Genomic DNA, 26,080 nt, shown 5'->3' on the forward strand with positions numbered 1-26,080 from the left:
CACACGTGGTAATGCTTTCCTCTTGCTATTTTGACTGTACTTCAATTCAATCTAGTTCTTGTGCCAGCGTCACATTTTTGGTGTTGCACTACTCTGCCTGTGTATTTCTTAACTACCTTCCTTATGTTTCAAAATACACACTATTAACAGCGTAGTGCACAAATGCATTATTTCCATGTAGAACAGCTTTGTGTGCTCTACTTGTAGGTAACTATGAATGGAGCGAAAGGACACTATTTCTTGACTTACGGGTCAAAATAAAGCTTGCCATGTAAAGGAGACTGTGGTTATAACCAGTCTTAAATCTTCCTCTTAGTTTTCTATTTATTCCAGTTTTAAACCATTCAGTGGAAATAAGCCTGTTTGCCAAGTTAAAGAACACAATCAGGTGTTTTAAAGACAGGGATCTGCATTCAAAAATGGCCATAGCACAGCAGTATAAAGTAATGAGCACAGATGGAAAAACTGGCAGCAAGCATCATTTCACACAGCACATCTTGATGAGGCATAAACACTTAGAGCCTCCAGCTCCACTCGTTCTTGCACCCACATCCTGCAGATGTGAGCACTCGTGCATACTAAGAAAGCTTTAAGGTACTTGCAAAGCCTGTTGAACAAATCAGTCTTCCAGTCATACATTTTGATTACTTGCCACCTAAAATTCAAAATTAACTCAGATTTAAGTAGAAACTAAATGTGTTCTTGTTAGCGATCTCATTAATTTTACTGATGCCGCACATGAAAATGGACTGTCAATGTGAGGGCTACATGGCTAAATGTACATGAATACACCGTGCATTTGGATCTTCCTTCATCTCTGAGCTTAGGTGTTAGTCTGACATTACGCTACATACTGCCTGTAGAGCTGCTGCTAATGAGCATTTGGAAATCCAGGTTACTGTAAGTGCTGCAAACATAGACACAGGTTATATAAAGAAGAAGAAAGAAAAGAAGGGTGGAGATTATTCTTGCAGTTTACAAGGATTCACATACTTTTCTTCCAGTTAACAAATGCTGCTAGCAGAAAGGGAAAGAATAACATACTAATGGCAAGTGTTAGGTAAATTGAGAGAACAGACCTTGAAGAATTTAGCTGACATTTAGAAGGTTTCAAAGCATCGCAGAAATAAAACTGGAACCAATGTCAGTAAGGAGTTGGGAAGAGACCCAGTGAGCCATCCTGGATAGAACCTACCTGGAGGAGAGAAACTTGGGTGACTTTCTGTAGTTTACAAGAAAGATTTCATGATACAACCTTAAGTTACAATACATGGAGATTCACTGATGAGAAGAGGTTACTTATTGTCATGGAAGTATAGGTAAACGATGCCTGTCTAGGAATGCATAAAGCTATGCATTGCAAGAATCCCACAATAACAGACCACTTCCTGCCTTTGAAAGTAAACATTCCCCTTTACAGTATTATCCCTAAATAGATCTATTCAGAAGTTGCTTCTTGGTGGTTTTTTTGTGCCTAAATTATGATTATGAACTTCCTGGAGAGTTTAGAATACACTATTGGTTCACTTGTCCTGCTAGTACATTTTGTATCTATTTCCTACCGATGGACATCTTTATGTTTTATTGTAATTTTATATCAAGGGTGCCTTTTGCTTCTTATACAAAACTTACTTGTAACTCCTTCTATGGCTTGTTACTAACCAGACCTTTCGTCTGAGACTGTTTATTTTGTTCTTCTTTATAATACATTTTATTTGTGATCATAATGCCTGATTACATTATTTTCTGGCATTTCCCTGATACTTGAATGAAGGTAACATTTTCAAGATATTTTGTCAAGCTCATTTATTTTCATTGTAAAGATATTCAAGATAATCAGAGTAGGAGTTAACATATGAACATTAATCTGCAGTAGCTGGCCTTTTATTTTATTCATTCATTCATGTCTTTTGTACAGGTTTCAATATCTAAGTGGTCGTCATCTCATTCCACAGTGGCCTTGAATCAATACAAAGCCATTTTGGAAAAATACACCTCCCAAAAACTCCCATACCATAGCAAACAATGGACTATCTTTGTAATTATGGAGTTAAATCCAGCTGGTGACCGGTCACGAGTGGTGTTCCCCAGGGGTCAGTGCTGGGGCCTGTCCTCTTCAATATCTTTAATGATGACCAGGATGAGAGCACTGAGTGCACCCTCAGTAAGTTTGCAGATGACACTACACTACAGAGGCCCTACAGAGGGATCTGGACAGGCTGGAGAGCTGGGCTGAAGCCAATGGGATGAGGTTCAACAAGACCAAATGCCGGGTCCTGAACTTCAGCTACAACAACCCCAGGCAGCGCTATAGGCTTGGGGCAGAGTGGCTGGAAGACTGCGTAGAGGAAATGGACCTGGGGGTATTGATTAATGCTTGGCTGAACATGAGACGACAGTGTGCCCAGGTGGCTGAGAGGACCAACGGCATCCTGGCTTGCATCAGAAACAGTGTTGCCAGCAGGAGCAGAGAGGTGATTGTTCCCCTGTACTCAGCACTGGTGAGGCCGCACCTCGAGTACTGTGTCCAGTTTTGGGCCCCTCACTGCAAGAGAGACATTGAGGCCCTGGAATGTGTTCAGAGGAGGGCAACAAAGCTGGTTAGGAGTCTGGAGCACAGGCTGTATGAGGAGAAGCTGAAGAAGCTGGGAATATTCAGCCTGGAGAAGAGGAGGCTCAGGGGAGACCTTATTGCTCTCTGTAACTTCCTGAAGGGAGGTTGTAGTGAGCTGGGGGTCGGCCTCTTCTCTCGTGTCATCAGTGATAGGACTAGAGGGAATGGCTTCAAGCTGTGGCAGGTTGGCCATTAGGAAATATCACTTCTCAGAAAGGGTGGTCAGGCACTGGAATGGACTGCCCAGGGAGGTGGTGGAGTCACCAACCCTGGGGGTGTTCAAGGAACAGTTGGATGTTGTGTTGAGGGACATGGTTTAGTGGGAGCTATTGGTAACAGGTGAACGGTTGGACTGGATGATCTTTTAGGTCTTTTCCAACCTTGGTGATTCTATGATTCTATAGTTTCTCATTCCATATGAGAAGTTAGTCACAATAAACTTTTCATCTGTGATGTTTTCTTTCCCAGATATAATTGGAAATGAGAAATATGCAAGAAATGTGGAGCCTGGTTACCCTCCACCTGTTCCTTCATATAAAACCATGTTTTATTGTATGCATTCTGTGACTTTGAATGGCCTGAAAATTGCTTATGGACTTATGTGAAGATAATCTTTGATTAATCTAAACTCACATTCCTCAGATCTTGGTAGTACAGGGTTGTAGCACTTCTTCGCACCTTGAGTGTATGTCTTCGGAACCATTTCTATCTGTGCTGGAGGACTCTCTCATTCTGTTCAGCTTTTCCCCACCTTAAATATGTCTACTTTGAGATTAATTGTCAATTTTAGAATGAAGAAAGAGTATAAATTAATAAAGCTAACCAATGCTGATTCCGTTTCAGATTATGTACAAAATGTGCCCTGAACTTGAAAGGAGAACATTTGGCATAAAATCTTACTTCTGAAACTGTATTCTGTAATATTAAATGTAGTGAAAATCAAAGTGAATGGCTCTTTAATAGGAAGAAAGTCTAAAATGAGAGGTGGTGGACATCCAAGGTCAGGCAGGATGAGGCTCTGAGCACCCTGATTGGGCTGTAGGTGTCTCTGTTCATGTCAGAGGGGTTAGTCTAGATGGCCTTTAAGGGTCCCTTCCTACACAAATGATTCTGTGATTCTGTAATTAAAGGAGAAAATCCTAATGTACATAGTGATGAGCCACGTGTTAAATTCAAGGCTTCTAAGAGAGTTAAACAACACAGAGCACTGTTTGAAAGTAGAAGAAATGGCATGATACAAACAAGGCTTTAAGCTGCAGGAAGGTGTTTTAGTCTTTTAAACATTACTGCCAAAAGAAAGAGATAAAGCATAAAACATTCTGTATAAAAGCATTTTTCGTGTGCCAGTAGGTGGAAGTAGATGTTATAACAAGCTTTTTCTCTGCAATGCAGCTGATGTCAAAGAAGAAACAATGGGGAAGTTTACACCAGAGCTTAACCAAAATCCTCCACAATCTGTGGGGTTTGGTAATGAACTTTGAGTTTACTGTTTGTATGTAAATGAAACACTTTCAAACTGCAGGCCAGAATAATGGAAACCTCTTTTCTGTCAGGTAAGAGATCAGTTTCTATGTTTTGTCTGGTGAGTTTTGAGTCCTCATAAAAAGGAAGAGTTTTGAAAGGAAAGGCATATCATGTTTATATTCAGCTGAAAAATTATGCCGAGACGCGGAAAACATAACTTTAAATCTCCACCGGGAAGAAGAACAAATAGATTTATGTGTGCCACAAACCAGACAAGTAGTCAAGGTGTCTGACTGTCTGACTACAGAAACAAACCTCCATTTCCTGCCAGAACTCCCCTTTCATGGTGTCACAGGTTAACCAAAAATCTACCTGCACCCGTGATGGGGACAGCCGGCCTGCAGGGCCGCTGGCCCAAAAGGAAAGGGAAAAAGGGAAAAAGGAAAAGAAAAACAGTGGCAATGATCTAAGGAGGCACACTTACTTACTAAATACTATATCGAAATACAGGATAACACAATATAATACAATATAATAGCAAAATTACAAAACCATGACACATGGCTACCACTACAAGTTTTATGGATTCCAGGTGTTAGACATTTCCAGAGCACCCTGTTGTGTTTTATTTCTCATCTTGGAAAAGAGAAAGATATTTAGCTCATTATTGTTTTGCCTTAATTTTTTTTATGTAATAGTTCATCAGAGAAACAAAGCACGTCAGGTGAAATACTCCCTGTAAATAGCTATTTCTCTCTATCAGCATGTGAGAGACTTTAACATTCCTAGGTCACATGCAGCCGTTTACTTTATAGACACCTACAGCTGGCTATGGACAAACCCCATATCTCGTTCCAGTATTCTACAGAGATAAAAGCCTGATGTAGTCACCCCATTGCTTGATTCTTCCAGAGCTGCCAGAAGCAGAATTTCAGGCAATGGGTCCTGCCTCAAAATCTGACAGATTAGATTAGATTGCATAAAATTAGATGACTTTCCTGGATCATAAATTTTCAATGAGGCAAATGGCCTCTTTTCACGTCTGACAGGAAACTTTCAGCAGATGCTGTTCAGGTGTCTCCTGACCTTGAATTTTTATGTACAGAGAAGCAAAGTGCAGAGAGCTGAGGGTAAGATGACTGATCAATCAGAACATGTGAAAAAGCGCTGCTAAGAGGAATAAACTGGGAACCTTGATCCAAAAAGCAATGAAATTCGTTGAAGATCTCCAGCTTGACCTCATTCAGTTCTGGGGATGTTCCTAGATGAGCTGACAGCTTTAATTGTCTTTCTACCTCTGTTGATTTTCTGCAATTATATTTTCTCATTTTTCCTTTTAATATTAATTCAGGCAGCAGAGCAACTCTGTTAGATGGATTTTGTTTTGCCCTTTTTGGTAGAATGGTGATATAAATTGAATATTCTGCTTGATGTAGACAACAAAAAGATCTGTGACCCAATAATCAAAGAAGTTCAGCATACATAAGGCTTCATACAAGACCTCCCAGAATGTGGGCAGGAAATGGTTTGTTGTTGCTGTTGTTTCCATTAGGGCAGCCTTTGCAGATTCTGTTCTGCAGAACCTCATCAGTTCATTAGCTTAATCCTTGAGGTCATTAAAAACATTCAGATGTGCCCACTTACTTTTGCAGCATCAGCAAGGGATTGCTACTTTTCTGCTTGTACAATTAAAACTTAACAGTCCAACTGTGTCAGTCTGGTTCCAACATAATTCCATAGTAAATCAAAGTCATCAGCAAAAGCAATTTCAGCTCTGACTATGCGTCTCTCACCGCCATGCTTCATTAGTTACACTACCAGCATTCACAGAAAATGTGTATGCAGCATAAATACAGGGAAGAATGGAACTTATATTAGGTAGCGTAGCTCAGAACTACTTGAAACTTCACATTTAGAATAATTAATGTTGGAAATGGTCAGACAACACCCCTGCAAGCTGTCTTAGCTCAGCGGTTCACTCTCAGTCACATTCTGTATTGTGAAGACCTTCTCCGTCCATAAACCATACAAACAGTTCAAGGCAGATATAGAAAAAATTCTACCAGAACCTTCACATCTTGGTAGATTTCTCTCTGTAACTACATTTCCTAAAACTCTGTATCTGCTTTTCTGATGTACTCCCAACAGTAAATCACTGAAACCCCTACTGATACAGTGCACACTGTATAGCTACTCCTTTTTTCCTCCTATTTTGTCCTGCCTTTACCAATTCAGAAACACCTTCAATTACTTTGTTTTTTTTTTTTTTTCATCCTCACAAGCCATTTGTGCTTTCATGTCAGTCTCAGCTCTTTGGGAACCCCTATCAGAACCCAAAAGCTTTCACTGTTGCTTGGTTGAGATGTGGGACCACCAGAATGGCACCAAAGGCCTCACATTGCACTGGGAGAGGCAGGTAGAGCAGTCTCCCATTTGTGGCCCTTAACAAACTGTTTTACTTTAAGAGTAAATTAATTCTACAAAAGCTTCTTGCTTATCCTCAGAGAATGCCTATTGGAAAAAAGTTTTACTGAAAAATTCCAGGTTAGCTCTAGTTTTAGTTTTCTTTGAAGTTTGCTTCCTTAAATATGATCTGAGTCTAGTAAATGTGTTACATGTCCTGTGGCATCTCAGTTTGTAGTTGTGTATGTAGGCTGACACACACCGTGTTGCAGAAGGTCCCTTACAGGCCTTGCAGGTGGGATAGCACATTTTTGTCATTACCTGCAGTTAAATGATGGGACATTTTACTAACTTTTCTGCTCCTTGTCCTAGGTCCAGGCAGCTACTGGAAGGCTGAACTCTGACCTACTGATTAAGCCATGAAAACAGACCTGGAGGAGAAGGAGGATCTTATCTCCTGCTCCTCTTGGAGATGCTGCTTTTCCCGTTGGATGCATGAACAATCAGTTGAAAAGCTGTGGAAAAGCTCTCACTCACTTTAAGCTTTCCATTTCTTCTAGAGGAATCGTGTTGCAGAAATAAATTATACCCTTTGGATTAAAAATGTGGAAACATTGAAGCAGTTCTTTCCTGAAGGGAAACCCACAAGCATTTGCTAATTCTGCACACAAAAAGGAAGAAAACACAAGTAGGTTCTGTTCTGTGTATTCGTATGTATAACAAATACAATTATTCTTAGAAACTTATAAAATGCACAGCTTGGTTTGGGCCTGATACTGGAGGTTCCCTGGTATAATTTAATCTTGCAGAAAAAAAAAAAAAAAGAGTTCTTGCATTTAGAGGAATTATAATGTGGACCATTTCTTAAGTCTTTATGAGGAGCTAAGATGAAGGAAAAAACGCCAAAACAACTTTAAGAACTATTTTATTTTCCAGCATTTTTTCAGCGGCCCTTCCCAAAAGGTTGGTCAATAAATCTCAAAACAGTCTTACTCTGGCTTTACAAAAAATGCCATAAAATGCACATGACTTTTGCAGAACCAACGCTAAATGGAGGCAAAGAAACTGACCCTCTGCTATCAGCTCTACAGATCTGCCATTACAAGAAGTGGTCTAGGTGCCACTAGCAACATTGTTTTATCTATACAAAAGATTAGGAGGGTTTACCAGTGAATAAATAGAGAGATTTATTTATTTATTTTTCTCATTCCAGTTAAAGTATTTTCAGAACAAAGTTTCTATCGCCATTTCTGTGCATGAGGTACAATTCGTATGTGACAACTTTTGGCCTGAAGAATGCTAGCAGGGCTAGACTGCTGATGATCAGGAATGACAGAGGAGAAGTCATGAGAAATAAAAGTAAAGCAGCAAGAGGTATGAGATGGGCACACCAAGATTATAAAGCTGCATTTGTGCTCTGAAGCCTTGACAGTGGGCACTTTCCTGATTCTATGTCATTAATCTGTAAAGGATGTGGGGCTTTATGTTAACCAGTTCTAAATATCTTTTAAAAAATGCCCCGACGGGCAGTCTGAGAACAGAATAGGAGCTATGATATCTTGTATTTCTGTGCAGAGTGGGAAACTTGCTAAATTATGTTATGTGTTATTGGCCTATATCTTATGTATTTATGGGAAGGCTGTCCCTTGAAGGGCTTTCTAGATAACCTCAAAAGGATAGAATAGAATGGAACAGCATGGAATGAAATGGAATAGAAATGGAATAGAATGGCTTGGGTTGGAAGGGACCTTTAAGATCACCTGTAGTTCCAACTCCCTGCCGTACATAGGGACACCTCCCTCTAGACCAAACTGCTGAAAGCCCCATCCAGCCTGGCCTTGAATGCTTACAAGGAGGGGGCATCTACAGCCTCAATGGGCAACCTGTTCAGTGTCTCACCACACACACTGTAAAGAATTTCTTCCTGGTATCTAGTCTAAGTCTACACTCTTGATATCCTTGAAGTCTGCTTAAAACCCCTTCTTCCCACCACTTTTTTTTTTTAAGAGGTGTGACAAGAGCAACCAGACGAAGGGCTGGAGAGCATCTACAAGAAAACTTTGGCAGAAGCAGGAATACTGTGCTCTGGCATTACCTTTCAGAGGAATTTCCACCAATCTCACAGTTCATCCCCAGATAAATTACATTGGGTCCAGCTATATCTTTCCGAATACGCAATAGAGTAGAAATAATTTCAGTCAAGTTAGACAAATAAACTCTAATTGACTGAAATAAGCTAAAATTCTTCAAAGAATAAATATGGACAGTATCTTGTCTCTAACCTCAGTGAGCATAGCTGAAAAGATTTCTAAAAAAGGAAGGCCAGTCTCCAGTAGGTGTTGCAAAGCAAAATTAATTACTTTATTAGCTGCTTACTAGAAAATACTTGCAAATATTTCATTTATAATGAGATTCTTATGCAGACTTCAGGCTGTGCCACGAACCAGGAAATATTAATGTAGGTGTGATGTTTCTTAATTTCTGAAACCCCTGGGGATCCTTAATAGGATATAAAAAGCTCCTATTTTTGAATAAAATAATAGTACAGAACTGGTTTTAAATGCAAGATTGTTTTGGAGACCGGTTTAGTATTGCTACTGTGGCACTCATGAATGGTTTCCTAAATCAAACACAGTACTTAGCCACATTTTTACCCCAATGGAACAAACCAGTGAAGAACTTTTTTTTTTTTTTTTTTTTTTTTTTTTTTTTTTTTTATAAATCACAGAATCACAGAATCACAGAATTATAGGGGTTGGAAGGGACCTCTAGAGATCATCGAGTCCAACCCCCCTGCCAAAGCAGGCTCCCTACACCACGTCGCACAGGTAGGCGTCCAGGCGGGTCTTGAATATCTCCAGAGAAGGAGACTCCACCACCCCCCTGTGCAGATTCATGTGTCAAAAATGCCACTAAACTGTGACAAAACATCTGAAGAGGAAAAAAAAGACACACTTCTCAGGGGCAAAAAGTGAACCATCACAGCATACATATATTCCTGAGTGCACTCAGCTCAAACCTGAATCTTAATATAGTTGGTAGAAATGTCACCTTGTCAAATGGAGAGGCAATAGCTGAAGGCAAGGTGGGATATAATAACTGAGTATAATTTTGAATTCCAAGCTATGATAATGTAAAGTAGAAAAAATAATTTGAAATATTTATTGATTAAATGAATAACCTTTAATCTTGCATTGCAGAGAAGATGAATTTTGTGGAATAGCGACTAATGATAGATACGTGTAATTATTTGCTGATACATGTCATTTCTATTTTCAGAACTTCGTGACAGTGTCTGAGGTACTTTCACTTCAAGCAAGCAGACTGTAAAAGGAATAGACCTCATTTTTTCTCTCTGGAAATCAACATCCTTTCAGATCCTTTCAGTATCTAAAGGGGGGCTGTAAGAAAGAAAAGGATAGACTCTTTAGCAGAGCCTGTTGTGACAGGACATGGGGAAATGGTTTCAACCTAAAAGAGAGGAGATTTAGATTGAACATAAGAGTATTTTACAATAAGGGTGGTGAGGCACTGGCACGGGTTGCCCAGAGAGGTGGTGGATGCTTTGTTGCTGGAGATATCAGGCTGGATGGGTCTCTGAGTACCCTGACCTAGCTGATGGTGTCCCTGTTCATGGCAGGGGAGTTGGATGAGATGGGTCCCTCCCAACAGAAACGATTCTATAATTCTACGATAATAGACATACAGCATACAACTTCGAACAATGGCTTTTTTTCCCTTTGGCTAATGTTGGTGTTTCTTTGTTTGGCAGAACAGAAGAATGGTTTTTGATAACTCCAATATTGAAAGTCTACACAGTACACTGCAAGTTCAATCTTGGAGAAGAAAACACAGTTATATGTGAGAGTAAGGCTTCTTTGATAGAAATTCATTTCGTTAAGTGAATGCTTGTGAAATCCATCAGAGAAGGCAGAAATGTTTTGAAGGATTGACATTAAAAAACAAAAACAACCACACAAAAACAAACCAAAAGAGATTTCCCCTGAACGGACTAAGAATGAGCAAAAATCCACAGCGATAAAATCAGGCCGTGGATATAGGAAAGAAGCAAACAACAAGCACATTTAAAAACCTCTGTGATTTGTAAGATGAACAGATAACCAAGGAAGCAAGGATGTAACAAAAGCAAGAAAAGCGAAAAAAAAATCATTACAGAGAAAGCTTGAAATATGCAAAAGAAAACATCTAATTTCCTTCCTCACGCTGAATTTAGATACTGCATTTGCATAGCAGTGATGACTTCAAGTTTAGCTTTAAGCTATGTATATTTCTATAGAAATCAAGAAGGCTCTGAGAAACTGCGCTGGCTGTGGCTGCTAGGAGATGAGTGAAAATCTTTTTTGCCTGCAACATCCAAGAAATACAGATCATCTCAACAATTAGGTGACAAAACACTGGAGGTTTTTGTCTGTTTGTTTCCTTTTGCATGTATCGTATAATACATGTTTCATTATTTTTCATATTGATGTGTGGAAGGATTAAAGGGAATGGTTTCAAGCTACGGCAGGGGAGATTCAGGCTGGACATTAGGAAATATTACTTCTCAGAAAGGGTGGTCAGGCACTGGAATGGACTGCCCAGGGATGTGGTGGAGTCATCAACCCTGGGGGTGTTGAAGGAATGACTGGATGTTGTGTTGAGGGACATGGTTTAGTGGGAGCTATTGGTAACAGGTGAACGGTTGAACTGGATGATCTTTTAGGTCTTTTCCAGCCTTGGAGATTCTATGATTCTATAAGATTGTTTTGCAAAACAATTTCAGGGTAATAGTAATTATACCCAGAACTTTTGCAAGAACAATCTGGTAAGCACATTTTTTTTCATGTTATTCTGGCATGCTGTTAATAGAAGTTTTATTTGAGAGAAAGAGACGCAGCTCTCTCCAGCTGGATTGGGAAATGCTAAGTGAGGGGGCGCGTTGTCATAGAGCTGTCAGAGCAGAAAAGCTAAATGGCCTCATGCAGATCAAAATATGCTGATAAACCAACAGGAGCAACTTGTTGCCGAATTACAGGAAAGGAGACTATGTACTAATGTGAAGTATTTATAGTAATAGCTTTGAAACACTTTAACTGTCAGTGTGCAAGATTTATTAAATTATTAGCATAGGTATTATAGCACAACTGTATCTAAATCTCCCATTACCAAAGATAAACATGCATATGGTGATTTATTTCAAAGATTAGATTCCTTCAGCTGCTGAACATCCTTATACGTACCCTAAAGGCAATGTTCTAGACAAGGTAACAGAGCAGGTTGCCACATTTACTGTGCTTTCATCAGTGATTTAAAGCAATTGGAAGAATCACAATGACTTAGTGAAAGATAAAGTTTAGGTATATTTTCTTGTTGAATTATTGCAAAGAAATATCTGTGGTATTTACAGTTCTTGTTCTGTTTCTTTCTTGCACTTTCATTTTGGGAAGACCCATCTCCCTCTCTCAGCCTGCCATTATAGGCCTGACCAGCTTTGTGGCTCCCCTCTGGAGATGGAGACAACAACCCCAACCTCTCACCCTGCTGACCTCAGCTCCCCTTTGAATCCCTGCTCTCTTTAACACATATTTGGGATTGCCCCAGCGGCTAGAAAAGAAATGTTTCCGCCTGGTTTCGAACCAGGGACCTTTCGCGTGTTAGGCGAACGTGATAACCACTACACTACGGAAACGCCGTGTGCTGGACATGGAGAGCCTGCCTCAGCCCCAGCAGCAGGAGATTTCCAATGCCTTTTTTTTCTTTGCCTTGTTTCTTTTCTTTTTGAGGCTGACTCATCCGCTCTGCTCTGAAGTCTTTCATCTGTGTTCAAAACGTAAGAAACTCCTCTGGCACTTTAAAATCTTCGGAGATAGGATGAACAGTAAAAGCATTAATTTACACTGTTAATTGGTGTATAAATTAAACCGCGTTCTCTTGAGAGTAGACGCTTCCAAAGTAAGATTTTCTATGAGTTCTACTGGCAGTGCTGTGAGGCTCGGAAGCTGAAACGAAGCAAAATCTGCAAAGCGAGATTCAGAGAGGAAGAGAATGGGGTAGCAGAAAGCGGGGATTAGCTTGTTACAAAGTAACTTCGTTCCTGATTAAAGTATTTTTGCTACAGCACAGAGACAGCAGCAGAAAGTGCACTTCCTGATGAGTTAATTATTTGTCACAGCTGCGAGAATCTGCAGTGGGAGGTTGTGCCCTCATCGACCTCATCTCTACATCCCAGCCCAGACAGCATGGCTTGCTGTGCTAATGCAAGCAACGAAAAAATACTGCAACGAAAGGGTTCGTACCTTATCTACCCTGGTACTGCAGGGTAGGATTTAGTCACATGACTAAACGTGCTTTTTCTATGCATAGCGCTGGAGGCAATTCCTAATTTGTTGACACATTCATTGTTTAGGAAATGTTCTGGAAAAAACAAAACCAAAAGCAACCCATAAAAACATAAAGAAAGGGAAATCTCATCACGGTGTCTCACCAATTTTTGTGAGCTACTCTGCAATGTAGGTAATGAAGTCAACCATGTCCTCCCATGGTTTCCTCATGGTTCTTCCCGTCCCCTAAAAGCTGTGATGCACAAAAATTGCCAGCCTTAACTAGTGATTCCCTCAGCTCTGTCTTCATGCTTTCTTGCCATGATGGGAAAGCACTAGGAGAACTGGAATTTCCCCACCAATAGCTGTGATCCTTTCTATGGACTTGTCTGCCAGCTGAACTAACCCACTTCTCTGAAAGCAGGAGCTGCCAGTGACTGAATAACACAGTGCTCATACTGGAAACTTCTTCACACAGAAAATACCAACTCATAGGAAGCAGTTTAATCCAAATAGGAAATATGGTCCTTTTGTCAAAGTGCTGGAAAGAGCACAAGAGTGGTTTTTCTCTGAAGACAGCCTGATCTGCAGGCAGCCCACTAAGGACTAGTGGATGTTATAATGGGTAGATTGCCTCAAGGGCTCAAATTGCAGCACAGTTTTGAGTTTTCATTCTTAATTTACTTCCTGGGAGATTTCATGTAGACACAAATACTTTCCAAGCTTGAAATCTTCAGCAAAAAAGAGTTGCACCTCATAGCCCAGTTCTCATAGCAGCTGTTTTGAGATGGATATGTAGTAAGCAGAGACTAATACCTGATCATACTTAATTTGTATCCCTGAGAATAGCTCTCCTTTCCAAACTGACCCATTGTAAATAATTATTCTATAGAAGCAATTTAACAGAAACAGTGCAGCATGCTGTGAGCCCAAACATATGTAGAGGGAAGTGCAGAGGAACTCATGCAATATTTGAAGGGGAATAATTTCTAATTTCTAATGCAGCACCATTAGTCAGATTGCACAGAGGCTGGGACAGTAGCAAATGCCTGTGGTGGTTCTCTTTAAATATATTGATATTTACATCACAGTCAGAATACAAAGTACTTCCAAACTTGTAATTGCATGGCTAGGAATGAAAATGGAGCTATGGACTTCACCATTCCTTAGCAGCTTGTTCATTGCCCCATAAACACTAGGACTCTTCCCTTTCTGTCTTAGCAAATCTTAACCCTAACTGTATGTCTTGAGAGTGGCCAGGTCCAAGAAACAGCCCCATTTCTGGCCCCCACCAAAAACTGACCACAATGGAAAGCTTTCAGCAGACTCCCCCCTTCCCCAGTAGCCCATTCACAGCCCCAGAATGTCTGGGTTTCTTTGTATTCTGTCTTGCACCACACTTACCTAACTCTAGAGAATGTCCTGGTCAAAGGTTACAATTCATACTGATTTGTATGTATTCTTAGTGAAATTCTCTTGTACCACCTTAAATAATAAGTTTGCATGAGAAACGTCTGATGTAAGCAGATAAAATAGAAGGAGAAAAGGAATCAAACTGAATAACATTTACTCTACTCTATGAATGTCTCTCAAGAGTTTGCAACCCTAATTCTGGGCAGCGCTTTTGAAAATGCTTTATTTGACATCTCACTTAAAAAGTCAAAACCAAGAAGAATTATTTTGGTCTGTCTTTTTAACCTTAGCACACCTATTGTACCTTGAGAATTGCAAGATCTAAGGTCAAAATGAGTTTATAGAGTATATTCCTTACAATCTTGTCACGCAAAGACTCAGTTAAAACAAGAGACAAATGACCAAGGTAAAACAGCTAAATGGCCCGGCTTTTCTCTTGGTACTGTGCAAGGAATCTGATGTTTAAATGAGAACCATTCTACCCCAGAAATCTCTAATCTTCTCCCCAGTGCATTGGCTCTATTGACTGCCCTGCAGCACAGACACATAATTTAAGCAGCATTAGAGATAGAACTAGAGCAGGTGTTGCATTTCGATAGAGGGAAGTTCCTGACCTTTCAATGATGATTCGTGCTATTCAGAGGGAGAATAAAAGCTTGCCCCATTCCTCCACTTCCCTTTCTGTGAAGTGTTTTGTTATTAAATGAAAAATCATAAAATTATAGAATCATATAGGTTGGTGTATGGGAACCATTAGGTTATATCCTGAACCAGTGATTGAGTACCCAATAAAGTGGCATAACCAGCCCTGGGAGCACAGGTGCTAGCAACACACCTATGTGACCAGAAAAGGTGGGCCCTGGATTCACCTCTCTCTAACTGCATTATAGAGCTGGCAGCCAAAGGGGAACCATTTCTACTTAGAGACTGCCTTTAAGTAGAGAGTTTTTAGCAAGCCCTCATCTTTGGAAAGGGATAAGCTATTGCTTCTTTACTACTGGATTGTGACTACTGACTTTCTTGGGTGATCTGAAACCATATAAAGGCAACTACATCAACTGCCTTCTATCCTTACAGTTGGAAAAGACCTTTAAGTTTCTCATCTCCAACCAACTGCATAACCCTAGAAGTCCACAGCAAAGCCATGTTCTTAAGGGCCATGTCCACAGCTCTAATTCTGTTTTGATTTCATAAAATAGTCAAGGTTTTCTGTACCTGGAAACAAACATTTCCAGCTGTATGAGAGATTGGTAATCACAGCCTGAACCTCTGATTAATCAGCTGAGGCAAGTATGGGGTCAGCTGTGGGAGCACAGGTGAGAATGATGTAGCTATGCTCCCGGAAGGACTGCCCCAGCTTCTTCAGCCAAGGCACCACCACTGGTGAGTTTTCCTTTACTTATTCCTTCTGTACATTTGCTACCATCTGTATATTAATAACCAATACACCAGCCCTGTTGGTTTTTTCCCTATCCCTCCTCTTTGCTTAGACAAGTGTTTGATTTTTGCACTAAGCAGGGAGCCTGTCTTATGAAAACAGAGTAGCAGAGGACATCCAGTACATCACTGAAAAACGATGGGACAGCAGTTCTGTCATGTTCTAAAGCAGCCAAGAACTGCATCCTTGCAAGAAATACTTGTGAATTTGTCTAGTTTGGGGAGCTGTGGACAGGAAACCATAAGAAAGGGTATCATTATAAGCAGAGGACTGCATGTTGGGTGCTTTTGGTTCCTTAACTGAGTGCTTCCTGTGTAGCCTAAGGAATTTGGCATACCTCGCAAGGGGGAGAGTGATTCCTATGCTGCTCCCGTTTTAAAGTTTTACAGACATCGGGTTGGGAATAAAACTTTGTTTTCTTTCCCTTGTGCTGTTCAGTCATCCCAAGTGTTTTTTTCTGATTGAAGTGTTTTCAGGAGCCATTGAGGGGTTTTGCAGCCATTTTATGTAGAAGAGCATGAGAGAGCAAGCTGTTTTCTTTGCCATAAAGTTCCCCCAGTCCCTATGCACAAGTGCTTATTCTATGTTCATAGTGGTTGCCCTTCAGAAAGAGTTATCTGGTGGGACAGTTAAAATAAAGGTAAGAGATTTTAAGGGTCCCTGAGGTGGTGTTTTGTCCCTCTGCTCTTCTTGTTGTCTCAAATGTGTTTATTTTGTTTCTTCCACTTAGAGCGAGCTTTGCATCACAGTGTATTTCTACACACTGAGTGCTAGAAGCAAGTTCTGGGTTCAAGGTGCTCTTAGGAACAGCGTATGTGTCAACTCTGTGCCCTGGTAGTATTTTTGCTGTGCTTGTTATATTATGATTATTGCCCCTGCAGTTTCAGTGTGATTTGGTGGTCTTCTCCTTCTGACCATGTGAGAAATAAAACATACTGAGGAGAAGGGGCTGTTCTTCCTGAGACAATTGCACTGCAGTGGCTCATGGAGTCCTGCTCATGCAGCACCTGGTGCACAGTGGTCCTGTGGTAAATAAGATGATGTAAGCACAAAGATAGCATAATTCAGTGGCTACAGCTGTGTCCTCCTGAAAAATACTCAATGTTGGATAGCTTTAGCTGAGCCATGCAGAGCTGCAGGGCTCTGCCAGGAATCACTACCACAGCCAGTTCCATGGGTGATGAAGACTATAAATTTGAGATTGGACAAAGATAGCTTATTTCGTAGCATGTTGCTATGTAGCAATTAGTAACATATCTCTAAAACGTCCATTCAAGTATGGTTGTATGCAGCAGCATTTGCTTTGTCTTGCCATCTAAAAATGATTTCCATTTCCATCAACTACATATTCCTCCAAATACACGGTTTCATTAAGAAGGCAGTGCAGATGGAAACAGAATACTACATTAAACTATTAAACTTCATCTCTGCTCTCCTTCCTCAGTCTCATTCACAGAGCTTGTCATGTAATCCTTCCATATCTTATATGTAGTGCAAGAAGACCACGTGACACTTGATCAACAACAATAAAAATCCAGTGGAGTGATGGATTTTGACCAGCAAAATGATCAGTCACTCTTTGTCTGAAGCATGGTAATGAAATATATGCAGGACTTCGGGGTTTTTTTTGAGGGCAGAGTAAGCATTAATGCTGTAAGTCAAGCTCTCAACTGTTTTGTCCTTGACACTTTCTGGGAGCATCAAACTGGGATTTAACACTAATATGACAAGAGCAAGCAAGCTTAACAAATTAGATGCTTGGCCTCTCACACACAGACACAAAAAAGACCCTTTTTTGTAAGAATCACAATTTATTTGTGGTATATTCTTCACTGGATACTTGCTCTTAATTTTTAAATACATACGTGGAAAAAGACAAATGCTGCCAGATGACTCCATGGTATGTGATTTGCATTGATGAATACACAGCAAGTTCCACAGAGGAAACAAAAGCAACACTTAGATTTTAAATTGGATCATATTATCATGTTATTATATTCACTTCTGTTCCTCTTCATGAAGTTGATAAGGACTCAGCAAATCTGCCAGGAAAAACGAGCCTCAGGTATCTTCCATTCAATGCACACATTCTATCTGAAGTATTGTATCACACGCAAAGTATTGGATTTGTAATGCTGAACATAATTTGCTAGAAATTGCATAGTTCCTAAATTAGCTTGTGATGTTGCAGTTTTATCTACTACAATCCACTTTCCTGGATTGATTTGATGTGTGCATTTATGGAAGACTGAACCCTCAGGCATTTGTTTTGCCTGAAGGGGGAATCATCTGTCTACTTTTATTGAGCTACTGTATTGATGTGGATTTATAGGAGAGTTCTTTCAAAAAATCACAATGTATGTAGTGTGAAAATCTCGTGTATGCATGGGAGAGAAAATAAGAATTGATCCTCGCGTCTAGGATTTAATTGTCATTGGAAATCAAGAGCAAATACAAAGTGTCCTTCTGCTAAAGGAGTTTGTTAGGTATAATTGTTAAAGGAAGCAAGGGTTTTGAATGTATTTACTTTTAACCTGTTGGTCAATTTCAATCGGATTTGACAAAAAAAAGTATAGAGGTATCAAACACATTGGTTGAAGACAGGCAGCAGCTGCTGGGTTATTACTAGCCATGCAGAGTGGAAGTCTTATAATCTTTTGCTTTGTTAGATGTTAAAGAATCTCTGTGTAGAAAATATGGGGGGAATCAAAGCTGATTACTTGGCGTGTGACAGAACGATCTCTGAAGTAAAGCTTTAAGTCACTGATGTTTTAAAAATAGTATTGATAATAAAGGCTTGCAGTTAAAGATCCTAAACTCGAAGTGAGGTTTTCAGGAAAGATTATGAAAGGAGTGTATCAAGCACTTCAGATTGCTTCAGATATTGGTATACAGGTACTCTATAGCCTTAGTGAAGAGGTGAGGGCCGTTTCCTCCAAAAGGGTGCATAATCTCTGCTGCAATGTTGTTTGTGGTACAGCAAGGTGACTTGGACAACTTCCTGAACTTCCTGAGTAGACGGGTTGCTTTCAGCAGCACAAGGTGGCTGCAGTGCTGTGCTACAGCAGAGATGTATTTCTTCAGCATGTGGCCAGGCATGTCCAGCACAATGGCTTCCAGCTTCTACCTCAAATGTCTGTAGCTCTGTGTCCATATCCTTGGTAGGCACCAGCTTTGCCACCTGTGCCTTTAAGACTGTTCTCATACCTCTTCTGAATGCCTGCCTGATTGGGCTGCCCAGGGCCCCATCCAATCTGGCCTTGAGCCCCTCCAGGGACGGGGCACCACAGCTTCTCTGGGCAGCTGTGCTAGTGCCTCACCACCCTCTGAATAAAGAATTTGCACCTAGTATCTAACCTAATTTTCCCTTCTTTTAATTTAAAACCATTGATCAGCAACATTGTTTGTATGAATTATGTGAGTATTGTGTGCGGAGAAATCTCTATTTGCCAAAACGTCTATAAAGTGAATCTAAATATACATGTAAATTAATTATAGCAAATGCTGTAGCTGTATTTTGTAATGTGACTTGCATGCGTTTATACTTAATTGATTTTTGTTGCCAGAATATTTAACTTTTATCTAGCTTTTTGATGTTAAACTTCCATTTACAGATCCGGAATTGCATTACAAAAGCAGGCAAGTATCATTATTTCTGTTTCACTGAAAATTAATAAAACTCAGCAGGAAGGACTGAATGTATTTAGCATGGCCAGATGAGGCTTCTTTTGAGAACTGGGAAACAATAAATGCTCTTTCACAATTTATTTTATTTAATTTGTCAAAAATTTCCAACAAATAAAGGAACAGGCATAGATCAAAGATAGCATAATCACAGCCTCATGGGAGATTAATGGTTGAACTGTTCTGGAAGACACCAGGACTGCAGTGTGACTCCAGGGTAGTTAAAAGCATCTTTTTCTCTTCCATAGGTAGAGTGTTACGCCAATTTCCCAGTCCCTGTTCTCTTAGGACTCTCTATCCAGCTGCTCAGGAAAGGTGTGGATGCGGTGCTGAGGGACATGGTTAGTGGGCAAGCGGAGGATCAGCTGACAGACTAGATAACTTCAGAGGTCTTTTCCAACCTTTATGATTCTATGATAAATTGTCGTAATGTTGTGGGTCATTATCGAAAGCATTCTCGCTGCCATCGTAGCCTGCAAGTTCCTTTTTGAGTATTTCCCTTTTCCTCTAAATTTTCCTATTTCTTTCTCTTCCTTGTCCTTCTACCTGTACTTTTATTTGGTCAAGAGGTGCAAAAGGAATCCACGCTGTCTCAAAGCTCATGCTGTCATTTGTTCACTTGAAACTTAAGGAAAAAATTGAATAGCTTTCACTAAATGCAGAGAAATAGATTGGTAGTTAATAGGTTTCTGAATGCATTCTGGTCCCAGGCAGCATTAGCATCCTCCACATTCTGCTATTTATATGTAAGTATCTGTCTGTCTGTTGAAGGGATGTGGGAGGGTGATGAATCTACAGGAAAGCCTTTCATTTACTATTGCCTTATTTAAACCGGGTGGATTAATTTTCTGTACTGCTGAGAAGTAGGTTAATAGGTCCTCCTATTTAAATCTGAGAACAAAGTGAGTTTTGCATGCAAAGATTAGTTAATTTATGTTATGAGGAACCTTTCCCTACTTCTGTATATTTTAAGTGATTGCCAGCCATGTTCAACAACACGCTTTCAATAAAAATCACACAGCAATGTGAGGGCTTTATCTAGAATTTTGTTATTGTTTAAGCACACTTTTCTCTAGATTGGGAACCGACTTTTTTTTTCTGTTAGGAAATATTAATTTTAATAGTAATACTTCTGTATCTTTTTTCGATTAAATGTTGTGTGATCACCAGTCAATTATGATAAAACTATGAAAATCCTATGGTTACAGCTCAGGAAGTCTTTCTTCCCTGCAGAAAACTAAGGTGTAATCAGAGGGGGAAATCCCATTGAGACCACTGAGATGACACACAGAGCTATGTATTACAATGAATTAGTTGGCAGCTCTACCAAAGAAGTCCCCAGATCTCTTTTGAAATGACAGATGCTTTTAAGAAAATGCTGGTATTTCAGCAAATAGAAAATCCTAATATGCTTTATGAGTGCTTCCAGTGAAAAGAAAGTCCTAGATTTGCAGCTGTCTATCACCCTTCCCCTCACCCTACATAACAAGGAAATTGTATTTCACTCATTTCCAGCACCAGCTGCTCTCTGTCAAACTGAATCCTACCAAAGAAAAGTGGGGAAAAAAAATATTTGCAATATTTATTTCTCCCTATTTATGCTACAACCATTTAATTAATATATTATTAATATGGATCATGTGCTAGCTGTTTCCATGGATGAACAGCTGATATTTTAAAGGGCTAAATTAGCAGGTATAAAGCTAAAGGCTGAGAGAGGATGAAATGCCAAGAGATCTGTGTTGGGTCAGTTGTGACATACTTCCATTGCAGAGTTGGAAGAGAAGTCAGTGTCACCCACATTCATGCATGCACACATGCTGCACTTGGCCTGGGCAGTCCCAGGTATTTATATAAACTGGGAGAAGATCTCCTTGAGAGCAGCCCTGCAGAGAAGGATTTGGGGGTCCTGGTGAATGGGAAGTTGGACATGAGCAGGCAGTGTGCGCTTGTAGCCCAGAAGGCCAACTGTGGCCAGCAGGGAGAGGGAGGTGATTGTCCCCCTCAGCTCTTATTAGACCCATCTGCAGTACTGTGTCCAGGTCTGGGACCCCCAGTACAGGAAGAACATGGAACTCTCAGAGGAGGGCCACTAAGATGATCAGAGGGCTGGAACACCTCTCCTATGAGGAAAGGTTGAGGGAACTGGGCTTATTTAGCTTGGAGAAGAGAAGGCTTTGGGGAGACCTCATTGTGGCCTTCCAGTACTTGAAGGGAGTGTATAAACAGGAAGGGGAATGACTGTTTACAAGGGTGGGTAGCAATGGGACAAGGGGGAATGGTTTTAAACTGAGACAAGGGAGGTTTAGGTTAGATGTTAGGAGGAACTTTTTCACCCAGAGGGTGGTGATGCACTGGAACAGGTTGCCCAAGGAGGCTGTGGATGTGCCATCCCTGAAGGCATTCAAGGCCAGGCTGGATGTGGCTCTGGGCAGCCTGGTCTGGTGGCTGGTGACCCTGCACATAGCAGGGGGTTGAAACCAGATGATCATTGTGGTCCTTTTCAACCCAGGCCATTCTGTGATTAGATCCCTCCACAAGACCAGCCAACTCCTCCAGACCATAACTTGGTGGCTGTGGTTTGTTCTTTCCCACTGATGACTATGGAACATGATGCAATCTGAATTATTTCAGAGCAACTTAATTATTTCATGTTTGAAATGCAAGTTTCACTGTGCAACTGAAAGGTCGGTTTTTAATTCAAGTAAGTCATTCACAACAATATTTTCTGGTTTTAAACCAGTTTTACTTTTGTGATTTTAATGATTTCTGCTCTGTGTGAGATACTGGGCTAAGGTAACAGGGAACCAGGCCCCATATGTTTGCAGGCTTAGTGATAGTCATGTGGTCTCTTCCTGAGCACCAGAGATGCTGTAACTGCAAAAAGCAGGAGGCTGCAACACCAGCCAAATCAGCAGCCAGCGTGCTGACTGTGACAGCAGGGCCGTAAGGAGGGGCCAGGAACAAGAAGCAGACACTCCATGGGGGCATGAGCCAAGTCACTAAGTTAAGTGTGATAAAAAACAGTTTCCTGATCTTGTTTTCTGTGTAGTCAACCAATAGTTCTACTCTGCTCGCTTGTGTCTGAGCAGATGATCCCAAGCTCTTGGCTTTTACTAGTAGATGCTAAGGGCTCATGAACACCTACCTCTTTGACCTGGTTTCCTGCAGAAAGTAAACTAAGAGTCCCCCCCTGCCCTGCAAGGATATCTCAAAAGATTTTAGTTAAATGAAAAAGAAAGGTTGGACTAGATGATCTTATAGGTCCTTTCCAACCTTGTGATTCTATGATTCTATGACTCTATGAAAAAACGGGTGGAAGAAAAGCAAAGTAATTCAGTAAGCATTGCAGAAGTGCTTGGAGCATGCTATCAGAAGTTTGATGCAATAAAATCTTCTCACGGCGACCTGCATGCCACTTTGGTTGTTCTAATTTGTCCTGTAAGTATCTAATTCCATTAATTTTCTATTTATGTATTAATTGTGTAAAATCAAAATTTACATTCAAAACTGTAAAAGAAAGCTTTTGATTGTCTTGCTCCCTGCACAGTCACCAAAGAAGACTGTTAAGAACCAGAAAATGAGTTCATTGAAGGAAACTTAAATATCTTTAAGAAACACATTTTAATGAGTTCAATCTGTTAGAGATATTTTATTGCAGAGGAGACATGGATTAGCTTTCGGAGTTGGTTTCCAAATTAGATGTGGTAGCTGCTACAACATTCACCAGCTACAAAACAGCAGCAAGATGAGAAGTGCTTACAGGCACAAAGCTGACATGCTTATTTTGTGCTGCACAGATTGATTCAAAGGTTAAGGAGGGAGAAGAGGCATCTGTCATTCTAATGGCAGAACATAACCTTTCATATTCCTGTGGTGATGCTTTAATGAAATTTATCGAAGGGTCTTTTCACTGACCTACAAGCTGCCAAGAACACAAAAGGTATGTAATAAAATCCTATGGCCCAAACAGAGAAATGCATGCTTTAATGTGCTAGTCTGTTGCTGATTCAATTTCGTTATGCCAGCTACCTTCTTTCACTCCTTCCATGCTATATCCATGAATGTCTCCCTTTTTCTTCCTCTATTCCCAGAGCTTTCCCTGCTGAGCAGATGCCACACCGCATCCCTTTGGTCAATCTGTGTTCTCTACCCAGGCAATATCCCCTCCCAACCACCTGCCCACCCCCAGCTTACTGGTCTTTTGGAGATGGAATGGGAGACAAAGTTTTGACCATTGGGGTTGGAGGTAAAAACCTTATGGCATGTCATCTCATTGAACTGGTATGCTCCTTGATGCAAAATGTGTCTTGCCAGCCCAGCGAGACACAGCAGCCCCTTGCACTGTTTTTGGGACCTGTGCCTATCAAGTCTCTGTTCAGCCCTGTCAGAGGAGCAGGGGAAGGGGAATCTGCATGTTGTTGGGTTCTGTGGTTGAGGTAGGAACCGAGCTAAAGTCTTGACAACCAACACCAACACACAGCTTTTCTTCTCCTGAGAGACATCAGATCTCAGTTGAGCCGTCAGCTGTACTTAAGGACATTTGAGGGGGCATGGAGAAGAGGAAGCACTACTTGTGCTTAAGACCCTACTTTCTAGGAAAGTTGGACATCTGCCAGCCAATGGAAAACAGTAAATTAATTTGTTATTATTTGTGGCTTGCACTGCTTTTACTTTCCCAATTAAACCGTCACTATCACGATTGCTGCAGTGCTTCTGTCTCACTTTTATTCTGCAGGAGAGGGGAAGGAGTGAAACATTGGGTGGGTATTGGCTAGGGTGAACCCACAACAGAGGTTATAATTCTTCCTTGGTACACAATGTTTATACAATTTGCTGTACTTTGAAGGAACATGAAGCTATGTCAAAAATAATGCTTACATTTATTTAACCAATTACCTTTTCTGAACCAGAGCTTAAAACCATCCTGAAGGAGTGTGGCATTAGGCCATATGGTTCTTCACTGGGCCTGCACATCTCACAGGCTCTTTCAGGATGACATGGTGCGCTGTTGTTGAAAGTAAAATGTGCCTAGAGAGGTAGCTTGAGAGAACTGGAGCAGAATGGCTCACACGGAGGGCAGTTTGCAAAGGCTTAGTGTGAAAGCATGATCACACTCTCTGAAGATGTGAAATTTACTGTCACACTTGGGAGAAAGAAGTTACTGAAAATGAGGTGCTTTCAGCAAATGCATTTAACAGAGCAGAATTTGTACTCCTTTTCTGATAAAAAAAACAAAACAAAACAAAACAAAAAACAAAAAAAAAACGTAGTATAGAGGAAGTGATATTAAAAGCTATCAGGCTAGTCAGAGGTAGAGCAATGAATAGAAGAGCCATGGTGATGTTCTTTCCTCCAGCAGTTATCGTGAGCTCTGTCACTCCTTTCACTCACATGTCCTGATCATCAGCACACACCTTATCCCAGTAAACACACTTTTAAAGAGAAAAATACATAGATTCCTGTCACCAAGATACGTTGTCTCTCTGACAGAAAATGCTTAGCTTTACTCCTTTTTCCCTCAGTATTCTGTCCATTATACAGGGCGATAGTCTGCTGTCTGAATTCCCTACTTTTGAGTTAGAAAACGTTGTGAATGGCAAGAATGAGTTTTGCCAGTATCCCAGGTTGAAAATGTTCAGATTTATTTAATTTATATTAAAAAAATCCTGGTTATTAATGTAAATAGCCCAAAAAGAAAGATAAAAGTGGGTGGGGAAGGGAGAAAGGAAAATGCCGCCCTCAGCGTTTTGATTTTACGGCTGTGAAACAGTAACTGCGTTATGATGTGACATCTGCAGGATTTGAATAGCACCTTATCCATTTATAATGTTTGCAGGATTTGTTGCAGGCTGGGAGACGTGCATTCTGTTTGCAAGCTGACAAAGTCTGTTCTACATTCTGCTCCCAGCTACGTGACCAGGTAACCTAAGAGTATTCGGAGGCACTTGGCAGATGTACCGTGTTTACAAATAAGGGCCTTGGTGAGGCTTATCTGCCTTCTGCAGGATCTCTTTTTCTTTGACAGCCAAAGGCTTGATGCTAGTGAGATTGTTTGAGTGGCATAAATGCTCTTAATGTAGAAACTAATGTGCCAAAATGCATATTAATACAGCTTCTGGCGAGATCTTCTATGAAGGCAGTCGCTACCTTGTATTTGAACTCTTGTAGGAATTTCTCAGTGAGATTAAAGAGGTGCAAATAGTGCACTAAGAAGAAGTGAATTTGCATTTTTTTTTTCCTGCTACACATAAATAAAAGTCAGAATGCAGAAGATCTTAGCTGCAGTGGTAGCAGTGGGTAGATCCCTGTTAGGATGAACGGAGCAGCATGCAGAGTATAGGAAGCAAGGGCAGAGTTTCCAGCAAAGTAAGTTAATGCTCAGTGTATGAGGTGGCTTGATCTGGCCTTAATCTTTTAATGGGGTACTGATGCCTCTAAACAATTTCTCATATCCTTTATTTTTTCACGAGGCTTTAATAACTTTGTTAAATAAATAAATGTATAGGGGTTGCAATGCTGGATCCGTGGCATGTTGGCTATCTAGATTGGGGTTGAGGTTATGCTGTCCTATAGATTGTCAGCTCATTATTTTTAGGACCATGAATTCAGGTACACTGTCTGCTTCTTTTTCGAGTAAGTCTACCTCACTAAGAATTATTCTGCACTTAATGGTGCTTGAATACTCACGCTCCCTATCTCTCTGTAAAATAGCTGTTTTTGTCTTTACAATCCATAGGTTGT

The 26,080-nt window shown here is 40.5% G+C and overlaps 1 non-coding gene across 1 annotated transcript; it reads right to left on the reverse strand.

Moving 5' to 3' along the window:
• Nucleotides 1–12,097: 12,097 nt before the first annotated feature.
• TRNAV-AAC (transfer RNA valine (anticodon AAC)) lies at nt 12,098–12,170 on the reverse strand. Its single transcript has one exon. It is a non-coding gene; the product is annotated as a tRNA-Val (tRNA).
• Nucleotides 12,171–26,080: the final 13,910 nt, after the last annotated feature.

This window comes from Excalfactoria chinensis, chromosome 1 (genome assembly GCF_039878825.1).
Source record: "Excalfactoria chinensis isolate bCotChi1 chromosome 1, bCotChi1.hap2, whole genome shotgun sequence".
Taxonomy (NCBI): domain Eukaryota; kingdom Metazoa; phylum Chordata; class Aves; order Galliformes; family Phasianidae; genus Excalfactoria; species Excalfactoria chinensis.